The following is a 7319-nucleotide window of genomic DNA, read 5'->3' as shown; positions in this document are numbered from 1 at the left end:
TCTGATTATGAGGCACGCCGTAGTGGAGGACTCCGGAAATTTTGACCACCTGGGGTTCTTTAACGTGCACCTAAATCTAAGCGCACGGGTGTTTTCGCATTCCGCCCCCATCGAAATGCGGCCGCCGAGGCCGGGATTCGATCCCGCGACCTCGTACTCAGCAGCCCAACACCATAGCCACTGAGCAACCACGGCGGGTTCGCGTGAAGAACAAGAAACGGCTATCGAAATAAGCAGTGAGAGCCCATACAGCGTCCCGCGTCGGCGGTTAATTTAGGACTTTTTTAGAAGCTAAAATACCAATCGGAAGTGAAAATCGATGTTGTGGCCCTTCCGAGCACACTATTGAATACGGACAACAAATTTTTCTTCGTGGTACTGGCGTGAGTTTTAGTTGCTGGGCGATAGGGCATTTACCATGTCTGTGCAACTGAAACTGCTTCTCGATTTTGACATGGCAAATTATTCGTTCATGAAGAAGAAGAAGAAGCCGTGTGGAACGGCTGTGCTCCAAAATGCTCTCTGCTGGAAACAGCGTATCGGCCCCAGGCCGAGGATCGTCGACCCCGTTTTCGAACGAATATGCAAGCTAAAAAGTTGTCCTCCCGCGTCTACCAACCGGTAACGATGTTTTGAATTCTATTTTCCTTCATGCGGACTTGAGTGGCAGACCATACCGTGCTCCCGACTTCCGAGACGCTCTGCTTGAGGTAGTGAATACTTCAGATATCGTAGGTGTCGGACAGTATCAAATGAGCCATGTATGGATGGTTACTTGCGCTAGTAGTGCGGCAAAACAGACTCTCGTCGCCTGTGGTGAGCTCCGTGTCAAAGGGCTGAAGTGCATGGTGATAGATCCGGAGACTAAAAATATCAAGCTTAAATTACTATGGCTTCCACCTCACCTTGAACCACGACGCGTTGAAGAGGCGTTCCAGGCCTATGGTCAGGTGAAGTCGGTGGAGAGAGAAGCATGGAGATGCACTGGCATGGAACAGTGGGTGACAACAAACCGGGAGGTTTCCTTGGTGCTCAAGGACAATATCACCGTAACCTCAATACCGCACATTATGTCCATTTATGGACACCAGTGCCTCGTACTTATCCCCGGTAGGCCTCCTCTGTGCCTTCGTTGCAAGCGCGTGGGACACGTTCGACGACAATGCAGAACACCGAGATGCTTACAGTGCCATCGATTTGGTCACTCAGCGGACGCCTGCGTGTCCACCTACGCCAATAAGCTTCGTTCTGGGCAATATAGCGCAGACGAGCCACAACTGGACCACCTCATGGATTCTACAGAGGTAGTAGATGCCACTGGAGAGACTACAGGTGGCATTAGGGACGAGGACCAGGAGTCCTTGAAGCCAATGCCAACCAGTCATAACAGCTCAAGTAATACTAGCGAAGCTTCCGGCGAGGATGACTCAGTTTGCCCACCTGGCCTAGCAAGCCTTAAAGACAAGCCCCCTGATGACAAGGAAGAAGAGGAAGAGGCGATGGACATCAGTAAGGCCAGGAAACGTCCGGCACCATGCAACGACGAAGCAACAGAATGTGCACTACAGGCACCCGAGAAAGTGTCTCCTAGTGCTCAGCAAACTCCCTCTCCTGGTGATAATGTGCCCCGCCGGTTATATCAGCGTAGTCAGGAGAGTGGCACAAAGAAGTCCAAAGGGAGCAAGACCACAGATTTACCTGTGGCCAAGGGCAATGAAATACAAAAGCTTTAGGTGAGCAAAATGGCTACCGCCTTCACCCTCCCCTTATGTGTAGCGACACTCAACGTACGTGGGCTGAGGAATATAAGGCGTCAGCAGCAGTTACTACACGTGCTTAGGCAGCATGAAGTTGATGTTGGTGCAGTGCAAGAGACAAAGATATCGTCTGCTGGTGATGTCAACCTTGCGCTGCAAACTTTTCAACCTGATTACGAGGTGTGTATTAGCCAAGCATGTGGTGCTTCCGCTGGGTGCTTTTTGTTAGTCAGAAAGCAGTTAAATCATTCTTCATTGTCGCTGCGTGTTGATGGGGAAGGCCGCCTTATATGCTGTGACCTCTCTTTTCATTCCCGTAATTGGCGATTTATTTGCGTTTATGCTCCCTCAAAAGTGAGTGACAGGAAGGCTTTCTTCCTCTCACTTGCTCCGCTCCTAGATACTGACAGAGATTTGGTACTGTTGGGAGACTTCAACTGTGTTTGTCATTCTAGAGACCACTTATACCTAACTAATCGTTATGATGCAAGTGCTGCTTTCCTGCATCAGTTAACGGAAGATCACAATCTAATAGACGTGGGCGCCTACACACCATCTTGGGTGCGGTTCACGCACTTTCAAGGCGTCTCCCATGCTCGACTCGATCGTGTGTATGTTTCGACGAGTCTCTGGTCTAACATTCACAACTACGCCGTGAAGCCTCTATTTTTCACAGACCACTGTTTAGTAGCTGTTTCATGGGGTCCCCGAAAATTCCGCAGGTTTGCTCCAAACTGGGAACTGTGGAAACTTAATACACAACTTTTGCGAGAGGAAAGTTTTGTAAACAAAGTGAAAGAATTATGGCTAGAAATATCACAATGTCAACAGCTTCCTTTGTTTGCTCGATGGGAAATGTTCAAAAATAGAGTAAAAAATGAGGCGATTGCCATTTCATGTGAGCTGTCTCAAAGAAAAAAAGCTGAAAAGCATTACCTTCATGATCTACTTCACAAGCTGCACGCTTTCGAAACCCAGGAACCAGTGTTGTATAGCGATGAAATAAACACAGTTCGCGCACAAATACAGAAATATGAGACGGAAGTGTACAAAGGAGCGATGGTTCGTTTACGCACAACTCGCTTCACAGAGGAACAGCCCACAAAAAGGGCTCTCGGTGATGAGAAGCAATACGCGCTTTCCAAGCAAATATTAGAAATTGAGTCTGGTGGGTCTATATACACAGACACGTCCCAAATAATAAGCCTATTTGAAGCTCACTATAAAGATCTTTTCGCTGCAGTTAAGCCTCAGAATGGTGACGAAGAAAACGCTGATCAGTTTATTTCGCTTATGCCACACTTAGAAGAAGATGATCGACTCAGCGTTGATGGGCCAATAACCCGAGAAGAAATTAATTTTGCCGTCGAAACGCTGCAGAAGAACAAGACGCCTGGTCCTGATGGCCTTAGTGCTGAATTTTATATAAAATTTCAGCAATTCCTGTGTCCTTTTCTGCAGCAGCTTTTCGAGGCAGCCTATCAATATGGTGAGCTTCCTCCATCTTTCTATCAGGGCCACACAACCTTAATACCAAAAAGCACTGATGATGAAACAATAAAGAGAGTAAACGGATATAGGCCGATATCATTATGTAACGTGGATTACAAAATATTTGCAAACATTCTGACAAATAGATTGCAGACAGTCATTACTAAATTAGTAGGTGATCATCAAACATGCGGAATTCGAGGCCGCTCTATACAGACAAATGTTCATATCGCACGTTCAGTCCTTGAGTGCATAGAGGGTAGTACGGATCAAGTAGCTCTTCTCCAGATTGACCTCGCCAAAGCCTTTGATAAGGTTCAACACGAATTTTTATTCCAACTACTGCGACATCTTCAGTTGGGGATGTATTATACAATGGTATAACACTTTGTTATAAACACTGAACTACAAAGTTAATTGTGAACCGTACCCTCTCAGATATAATACAAGTACACTCATCCGTTCGTCAAGGTTGTCCGCTATCGCCTTTACTCTTCGCCATATACTTAGAACCGCTTTGCTTAAGCGTGCTTTGCGACTCGAGCATTAAAGGATATATGTATGCCGATGAGGAAATTAAAGTGCTAGCTTATGCAGATGACATTGCCTTCTTTTGCGTCGATAAGCCAAGTATTACCAAGGCAATAAACGCTACCCTGCGTTTCTGTGACACTGCAGGAGCTACTGTAAATTTTGATAAAAGTAGAGGCTTTTGGCTAGGCATGTGGGCGCTCACTCCCTCTGCATTCGCGAATATTCATTGGAATCAGTCTCCGTTGCGATATCTTGGAGTACCTCTCGATAACTTCCGTAATAGTGGACCTGATTGGGCGTCCACGGTAACCACTATCCGTCGAAAGGTGACAACCTGGCAAGGACGTGATCTCTCTATTTTTGCGAGAGCTAAGGCATGCAATACATTTCTCGCTTCTAAGCTTCTTTATGTTCTGCAGGTCTTGCACTGCTCACGTGTCCATGTCCAGGCATTTCATAGAATATTTGCATGTTTTATTTGGCATTCATCATGGGAAGCCATGAGAAGGCACAACCTTTTTCTCCCGCTTGAAAAGGGAGGCCTGGCTCTTGTGCATTTGTTTGTGCGACAATTGGTCATGCGCTTATTTTACCTTAAAAATGTTCGTCATCCATTCCTTCTCGCAGTTAATCGAGCACGTCTTGCGTCACACCTCCCTTTTCTTTTTGTGACGACAAACTTTGCTCAAGAATTACCGTTATGGGGCTTCTTAAAGGAACTTGTCGACACTATTTCATTCTTAAAAGCCAGATTGAACCTTGAATATTTGTTTACCGTTAATCGCACGTCGCTAAATTTAGCACTTATAGATAACCTTTTCCCTGAGCCTCTGTACCGAAAGCCGTATCTGTCTCTATTTGGTCAAGATGTTCTTTGCCGTGTCCGTAGAATGTGCATTGCGCCAGCAGCGAAAACGTTTTTCTTTAAGCTGCACACCTCCACACTGCCAGTTAAAACGTGGCTTCAGGAAAAAGGACTGTATGTACCCTGGAATACAAATTGTAGGCTTTGCAATCAACCCGAGACAATAGAACATTGCTTTATACTTTGTCGTGACGCATTTCTTTTTTGGGACATTTTACAAAGAACTATCAAAAAAGGCTTTCCTCTCACATGTTATGGTATCCGGTTCCTTCCTTTCAAAAAGACAGCCAGTAATACACCATATGATTTGTTTATGTTATTAGGACTTTATTCATTATGGAGAAGTCGAATGATCGACAGACATGCCGAGCCACCTCGCTCGACAAGGTCTATCTTCCGAGAAGAGACTGCTCAAGTCCGGAGTGTAGTGGCTACATATGATCCCGTCCCTGAATGGATTTCGCGTCTGGACGCTTGTGTTTGTTTACCAGAATTTTGAACTGTCATTGGACTGTATACTTTCTGTGAATTTGTTTCTCTTGTATGATCGTATGTAATGTAACTGCATCGGTTTGACAGTAACGATAATTCCATGCAATAAAGAGAAAAAAAAAGATAGCATGGCGTAGCGGTAATGAGCCGGGTTTGGGATCTGTTGGTGCGACGATCGAATCCTCGTGGAAGCATTTTAATTTCTCCGTTTTTTTTTTTGTTTTTTTTATTGCACTAAAACGCTCTCCGTTGCTTTCTGCGTTCCAAAAATTATATACGGTGTCCAGGCACCGCGTATTTAACGCGCTAAAGCTGTTTTTTGCGCCAGTAGTGAGCGCCTCCCAGTACACCGCCCCTGCCCAGTGCCCTATGCATCCAGCGCGCGGCACTGGGTCCATAATCCAGCGATGCACTGGATACTGGGTACTGTTTATAGAGTGCAAATATAGAGCCGTTCTTAGACAGGCCGCACTTTAGCTTCTTTAATGTGCTATAAACGTTATTTTATGGGACTCAGTGCTTATATCATATGATGGCACACTTTTAGAACGGGAATTCAGAGCCAATCTAGAGACAGACCGCATTAGAAGTTCTTAAAACGTGAAAACGTTCTATAAATATTTTTCTATAGAATTTGGTACATAACATGTCAATACGACCTCTATAGAACTTTATGGAGGGTGGATGTAGAGCCATTCTATAGACAAGCCGCATTTGAAGTTCTGAAAATGTTCTAAAAACATTCTTTTGTAGAATTTCGCACATAAGATGTCAAGTATCCTCTACAGAACGTTTCTGAACACGTTATATAAACATTTTTCTATAGAATTTGGTACATAAGATGTCAATATTACCTCCATAGAGCGTTCATGGAGGGCGGATGTAGAGCCATTCTATAGACAGGCCGCATTAGAAGTTCTGAAAACGTTTATAAACATTGTTCTATAGAATGTTGCACATATGATGACAATAAAGCCTCTATAGACCGCTTATAGAGGGTGAATGCAGTCAGTCTATAGACAAGCCGGATAATAAGTGTTAAAAACTTTCTACAGACATTATTTTATAGAATGTTGTACATATAATGACAATAAACCCACTATACACCTCTTATAGAGGGTGAATGGAGAGTGTGTCTGTAGACAAGCCGCATAAGAAGTGTTAAAAGCTTTCTATAGACATTATTTTATAGAATTTAGTACATATGATAGCAATACACCCTGTATAGAATACTTTAAAGGGCAAATGCAGAGCCATTCTATAGACAGGTCGCGTTAGAAGTTTAAAAAACATTTTATAAAATTCAGTACATATGACGTCAATATACCCTCTATTGCACATCTATTGTTTGTGACATGACTTGTTTCTATAGACAAGTTTCTATAGACTTTTTATAGAGATTCTATGCAGGCGACTCTAGATCGCGAGTTCCTATAGAGTCCGTTTTGGCTCCATAGGAACTCACGAGTTCTAGAGGAACTCTCAATTTTTTTAATATTTGGGGTTTTACGTGCCAAAACCACTTTATGATTATGAGGCACGCCGTAGTGGAGGACTCCGGAAATTTTGACCACCTGGGGTTCTTTAACGTGCACCTAAATCTAAGCACACAGGTGTTTTCGCATTTCGCCCCCATCGAAATGCGGCCGCCGTGGCCGGGATTCGATCCCGCGACCTCGTGCTCAGCAGCCCAACACCATAGCCACTGAGCAACCACGGCGGGTAGGAACTCTAAATCCATTTTCATAAGGGATGCAGGAGGCTCGACAGCAACTACAAGTCGCTAGAGTAGAACACTCTGGCTAACGTAATAGGCATCAGATTTGAAGTCTGCAATGAAGTATTAAATAGGGCGCATTTCCCTATTGACTTCTCAAAGGTGTCCGTAGCGGACAAATTTCGACACCTTTGTTCTTAGCAAATGAGGAGTGTTTTACATGGTAGCGCAGAATGATATCGCATAACAGTACGGCCGCTTTTATGTTTTAGACCTGAAAGACCTATTATGCCTCACGACCACGGGTTTTTGCAGGCACAGGTTACAGTAGACAAGATCATTGAATCACTGCCGAAGTTGACGGCCGAACATCAGTTTAACCCTCGGCCCACATGAGCATGCGACCGAACGCTTCATAGAGAGTGTTTCTGTTCTGTCCCTTGTTCATGTGTTTTATTTCCCT

At 44.5% G+C, this 7319-nt stretch overlaps 1 pseudogene; it reads left to right on the top strand.

Moving 5' to 3' along the window:
• Positions 1-515: 515 nt before the first annotated feature.
• On the top strand, positions 516-1733 carry LOC142558386 (uncharacterized; annotated as a pseudogene).
• Positions 1734-7319: the final 5586 nt, after the last annotated feature.

The sequence above is a fragment of the Dermacentor variabilis genome, chromosome 9 (assembly GCF_050947875.1).
Source record: "Dermacentor variabilis isolate Ectoservices chromosome 9, ASM5094787v1, whole genome shotgun sequence".
NCBI lineage: Eukaryota > Metazoa > Arthropoda > Arachnida > Ixodida > Ixodidae > Dermacentor > Dermacentor variabilis.
Note: the sequence above shows the minus strand (reverse complement) of the source record. Positions and strands in the feature narration are given on the sequence as shown.